Source organism: Canis lupus, unplaced genomic scaffold, assembly GCF_011100685.1.
Source record: "Canis lupus familiaris isolate Mischka breed German Shepherd unplaced genomic scaffold, alternate assembly UU_Cfam_GSD_1.0 chrUn_S2235H2435, whole genome shotgun sequence".
NCBI classification, from domain to species: Eukaryota; Metazoa; Chordata; class Mammalia; order Carnivora; family Canidae; genus Canis; species Canis lupus.
The window spans coordinates 31,997-37,429 of record NW_023331121.1 but is presented as its reverse complement, the minus strand read 5'-3'; the positions used below and the strand labels follow the sequence as shown (position 1 = coordinate 37,429).

Sequence of the window (5,433 nt, the reverse complement as noted above, 5' to 3'; positions counted from 1 at the left end):
ACCTAAAGTAGGCTCGCCATCGCCTGCCTGCCTGCCTTCCTCCCTTCTTTTTTTCTTTCTTTCTTCTTCTTTTCTTTCTTTCTTTCTTTCTCTTTCTTCTTTCTTTCTTTCTTCTTTCTTTCTTTCTTTCTTTCTTCTTTCTTTCTTTCTTTCTTTCTTTCTTTCTTTCTTCTTCTTTTTCTTTCTTTCTTTCTTTTTCTTTCTTCCTTTAAAGTTTTTATTTAAATTCCGGTACAGGGGATCCCTAGGTGGCTCAGTGGTTTAGCACTTGCCTTCAGCCCACGGCGTGACCCTGGGGTCCCGGGATCGAGTCCCACATCGGGCTCCCTGCATGGAGCCTGCTTCTCCCTCTGCCTGGGTCTCTGCCTCTCTCCGTGTCTCTCAGGAATAAATAAATTAAATAATGGCCCCTGGGTCAATGACAAAAGGGAAATCATTGTTCATATATCACCCTGGGTTGGTCCCCCTGCTGGGGGAAGCCACGAGAGCGACGTTGCCCAGCTAGTAAGTGTGTTTGCTGCACAGAATAAAGCCGGGGAGCAAGTTTGCACTGTCAGGACCACTTCTCTCCAGCTGGTCGGGTTCCAGGTGACTTACTTTCCTTTCTCTTTCCCATGTATTTCAGGATTCGCCACCTAAGTAAGACTTTCTACTTTTTAAAGATTTTATTTAAAAAAATTTACATGTGCTGCTTTCTGGAAAAGAAGGACAATTTTATCATTCACATTTTTTTTCCCTAACTGATAAAGTTACATGTGTTTTTTCTTTTTATGCCAATCGCCAAATTCTCGTGTCTCTGCAGGATAGTAGCTGGCATGAAAATTGCTTCTCGGATTTCAGTTTAAAAATGCATTAGGAGACATTCTACATAAATTCTGTAAAGAGAAACTGCATCTCCTTCAAATAAACATCCCCCTTTCTCTGCTGTGATTGCAGAATAATAGAGTCTCATGCGAATGAAAAGAAAATTGCCCCAGACGTCTGGCCGATAAAATACAAGTGATGATAAGCATCATGATAAACAGCAGAATCGACGCGGCTGGGGTTTTACTATAATACGGCCCTGGACAAACGTTCTGTCCCGAGTCCTTGAAGACGCAGGAAAGACGGGTGCTAATATGAAGATCGGGTGGTGACCCCTCAGGCTCATTAGTTCCATCTCCGCTGCCACAAGAGCGGCTGGGGTGGGGACCCAGGGCTGCAGAGATCACATCCTCAGGGGCTCGAGACACCTGGCTTTCCCGCCCCCCCCCCCCCCACCCTGAGATCTGCCCACAGACTGGCCACAGGCCCGTCAGGTGGGACCTGGGGTTCCCCATAGTCAGAGGCGACCCGAGTGACTCACGGGGGTGAAGATGGGGCGGCTAGGGCCCCCTTGCAGATGGAGGGCTCACGGGCCAGGTTCTCATTCCTGGAGGACACCAGAGGCTCCAGGACTGCGTGGGTGGTGGGGAAGGTGCTCCCCCGACCTCAGGCACTTCCCGGGGGCGGTCGTGCAACCCAGAGGGCAGGTGGGAGTGGTGGACGGTGGCAGGGGAGGTGGTGGCTGCAGGGCCCAGCAGCCCCTCCTCACCCCTCCAGGGCCTCGGGCCCAGGCTGGTGCTGCCCCCCGCAGCTCTGCTTCGGACACAAGATGCCCCGCGGGCTCCCTGCCGCCGCCCAGGCCCCAGCTTGGATGTGCTTCCTCCCATCTGGCCGCTGGGAGATGTTGCCTATTGGCCTCCGGCCCATTGCGGGCCTGTGGACACCGGGCCGTGCCCCTTGCCCCCACGCAGCCAACCCAGGCCAGATGTGCTAGTTCCTTCCCAGCTCAGAGCTGTCCCTGTCCCGACCTGCCCAGGGCCGCCCGCCAGCCTGCCCGCCCCCCACCCGACCTGGGCCCTGGGGCACCTCGGGGAGCTCCTTCTGGCTTCCACAGCCTGCTCCCCCACCTGGTCACCCCGGCTTGGCTCCCTCTGACCACCCCCAGCACGGGGCCTACGGGGACCGTCCACTGGTCCGGGTACACGTGCATTTACTGCGTGCGGGGTACACGGTGCGGGAGGCCTGGGGGCATGAGGCTCCCTGGGCAGCGGGGCTAATGAGCGTGTGGCCCGCGACCTGCTGCTCTCCCGCCGGGACAGGACCTCTGGGGCCTCAGAGGACGTCCCCAGCGCGCGGACAGCCAGCCTCGGCCCTGAGCGGGGGTGCTGGTGTGCAGCCCTTGCTCCCCGCCGCGGGCAGCGCCTGCAGACCCCGAAGGGCTGGGGGCGAGTGGCTCCTGCTCCGAGAGCCACACGCTCCTGTCACCACTTGCCACTGCGCCACAGCCGGAAGTCAGCGGCGAGCGCCAAGGCCCCCGCGTCTCTGCGCCAATAAAACTTGGTTCAGGTTCACGGGATCCGCATCCCACGCGGTGCTCACGCTCCAGGAAGCAGTCTTCTCTGTGGATTCTCTTCAACCTTCTAAAGCCGTGGAGACGCTCTTCATCCCCGGGCTGCGCGGCAAGACGGTGGTGGGCTCGGCCGGGCCTGTCCTGCGCTGACCCCCGCCCCCGCCCACCTCTAGGGGGGTCAGAGGGGGGCCCGGCCCCCCGCAGGAGTCTGCTCACACCCCACTGGGCCGCGCCTGCCGCAGCCGTGCAGCCTGTGGAGCAAAGCAGGGGGCCTGGGGGCTCAGTGACACCGGGGCCACCTCGTCTCCTGTGGGGCTCGGCGTGTCCTGGCTCTTGACCTCTCCTCAGAGGCCCGCTATCCCCCAGCCAGCAGTCCTCGATGACACAGGCTTCCACGTTCTCAGGATCTTAGAAAGCCGTGACGCAGGACAGAAGGGCGATGCTCCCCCGCCAGCCGGTAGGGTCTGCCCCCATTGGGTGCTTCTGGGCCCGCTTCCCAGGTGACCCCAGGCCCCTGGGCGGCAGGCAGGGCCCCTCCTCCCGCAGCGATGCCCAGAGCTGCGGCAGCCAGTGACTGGGCCTCGGAAGCAGATGACCCCTGTCCCCTGTCCCCGGCACCAGAAGGAGCCGCCAGCCATCTCGTTCCAGTGCTTGCTCTGTTTTGCGTTCAACAGACCTTAATGGGTGCCTCCTATTGCCCACCCTAGGGGCACAGATTGGTGAAGCACACAAACATCTCTGCCCTCACAGCGTTTGTGTTCTAGAATCTTCCTCCACACTGCGGCAGGAAAACCTGGCTTCTCGAGGCACCGAGGGTCTACTCTGGTGCTCATTAAATCCCTCGCCTGCCCACCCAGCTGCAGCGGGGCTCCAGCATCACCCTCCCCACCCGGGACACAGTTTGGGTCTCCTTGCAGGGTCCCTGAGGGCGTCCCATGGCCCGCCACTCTCCGGCCCTTCCCTGTCCCCCATGCTGGCCCGTGTCCTTGCTCCCTGCCCGCGTCCTTCCCCATCAAATCCCAGTGCGATGAACCAGGCCAAGTGCAGCCAACCGCCAAGCTCCCCCCCACCCCCAGAAGGCCCTGCCTCAGCTCCCGGCTCCCTCCGGGTCCTCGCTGTGCAGGTGGACACCTGGGCAGACCCCAGGGTGTGTGGACAACGGTGGCTGCCCGGCAAGACGCACTGAGTTATTTGCTTTCTGCGGCCGGGCCTCTACCGGCAAGTGAGACACAGCTCAGACTCACGCCTGCAGAGCTCAGACAGTTTGATCAGCTTTTTCTTGGTGGATGATAAATACTGAACTAATTGAAATCAAATCAAACTGTGTGGATGTGTGTGGAGCTTCATTAGCGTCCAGGTGACTTGCCAGGCCTGATGGGAACTGCAAAGATAAATGAGAGGTGGTTACTGGTCTCAGGGGAGTGGCAGCCACGCTGCCAGCTTGTTACTGGGTGACTAGTGAGTGTCAGTCCTATGCCAAGGGCAACGGCAACAGGTGGTACCTGGAGCCAGGGTGACGGGAGCCTGTCCACATGCAGGAGGGACGGCGTGGGGAGATGAGGAGTGCTGTTTCTGCACCAACGGGCCCCGTGCAGTTCTCGGGGCTCCCAGAATGTCTTGGGGCTGGGGCTGGACGAGCCACGGGGCAGGATGCACGTCTGGAAAATGCACATATCCTTCTGATTATAAGAATAGAAAATAAAGCAAAAAAAAAATCTAAGGAACATTTAAGTTGCCAATGATACTTCCACCCAGAGATAACCATAGTTACCAGTTTGTGTTTTTCCTGCTTTTCAAAAATTTTATGTAGCATGTAGAATTTTCACATATTAAAGCCTGCTTTAAAGGATAATGTCACTGACTGCACAGCATGCATGGCCAGTGTGACACAGTGTCTTTGCACACCCATCTGTTGATGGGCATTTACATCGTTGAATTCTATTCCTACAATTCACACTTGTGAGAACTTCCTCCTACAGAAACGTTTCCTCTCACTTTCACTTTCTCCTCAAATAAACTCCCAGAAGCGGGATTACCTGTCAAAGCTGAGGGCAAAACTCTTTTCCATTTGGCGCTTGCTTCCCATGAAGGAAATACCAGGTGTCTCCTCCAAACAGGCGTGGAGGTCTCTTCTGGTTTGAATCACCAGCGTTGAACATCGGCACCTGCGTGTGTGAAAGCATGTGTATGTGAGTGTGAGCTCCTGAGTGCGAGTTTGTGTTCATGAATGTGTGTGCACATGCACATGTGAGAGCTTGTGCATGTGTGCATCTGTGTGTGCATGTGTGAACATGTGCACAAGTGCATACATATGAGCATGTGCACGAGTGTGCATTTGGGTGTGTGAGGATATGCGTGTGAGCACATGCAGGTAAGCATGTGTGTGCAAGCATGTGACTGCATGCATTGTGTGCATGCATGTAAGCATGTGCATGCAAGCATGTACACGTGGATGTGGGTGAGTGTGTACCCATGTGTGAGAGCATTGTGTGTGTGCACAGGTATGTGCATGCACGTGAGCATATGTATGATTGGTGAGTGGTGCATGTGAGCATGTGCATGTGTACAGGTGAGTGCACATGTGCAAGAATGTTGCGTGTGTGAGTGTGTGCACAGGTATATGCATGCATGTGAGCATATGCATGAATGGTGCGTGGGTGCATGTGAGCATGTGCACGTGTGAACAGGTGAGTGCACATCTGCGAGAACGTTGTGTGTGTGTGTGCACAGGAATGTGCATGCACGTGAGCATATGCATGAGTGGTGAGTGGGTGTGAGCATGTGCATGTGTGTTCAGGTGAGTGCACATGTGCAAGAACATTGCGTGTGTGAGTGTGCGTACAGGAATGTGCATACACGTGAGCATATGCATGAGTGGTGAGTGGGTGCATGTGAGCATGTGCATGCGAGTGCGTGCAGGAGTGTATGAGTGAGCCAAAATGAGTCGCAGAACAGGATGCACATGACCCTGCTCTGCAGAGACAGCTGGGGACTGAGCTGTTCTATGGTCCTGTCCCAATGCCAAAACTCCGCCTCCCCTCTGTCCGAGAGGTCATCCC

The 5,433-nt window shown here is 56.4% G+C and overlaps 1 long non-coding RNA gene across 1 annotated transcript; it reads right to left on the bottom strand.

The window, feature by feature from the left end:
- Window positions 1-3,460: 3,460 nt before the first annotated feature.
- Window positions 3,461-4,716, bottom strand: LOC119879053. Its single transcript, XR_005387311.1, has 3 exons — window positions 4,411-4,716; window positions 3,877-4,032; window positions 3,461-3,755 (listed from the first exon to the last, which is right to left on the bottom strand). It is a non-coding gene; the product is annotated as an uncharacterized LOC119879053 (long non-coding RNA).
- Between the last annotated feature and the right edge of the window lie 717 nt (window positions 4,717-5,433).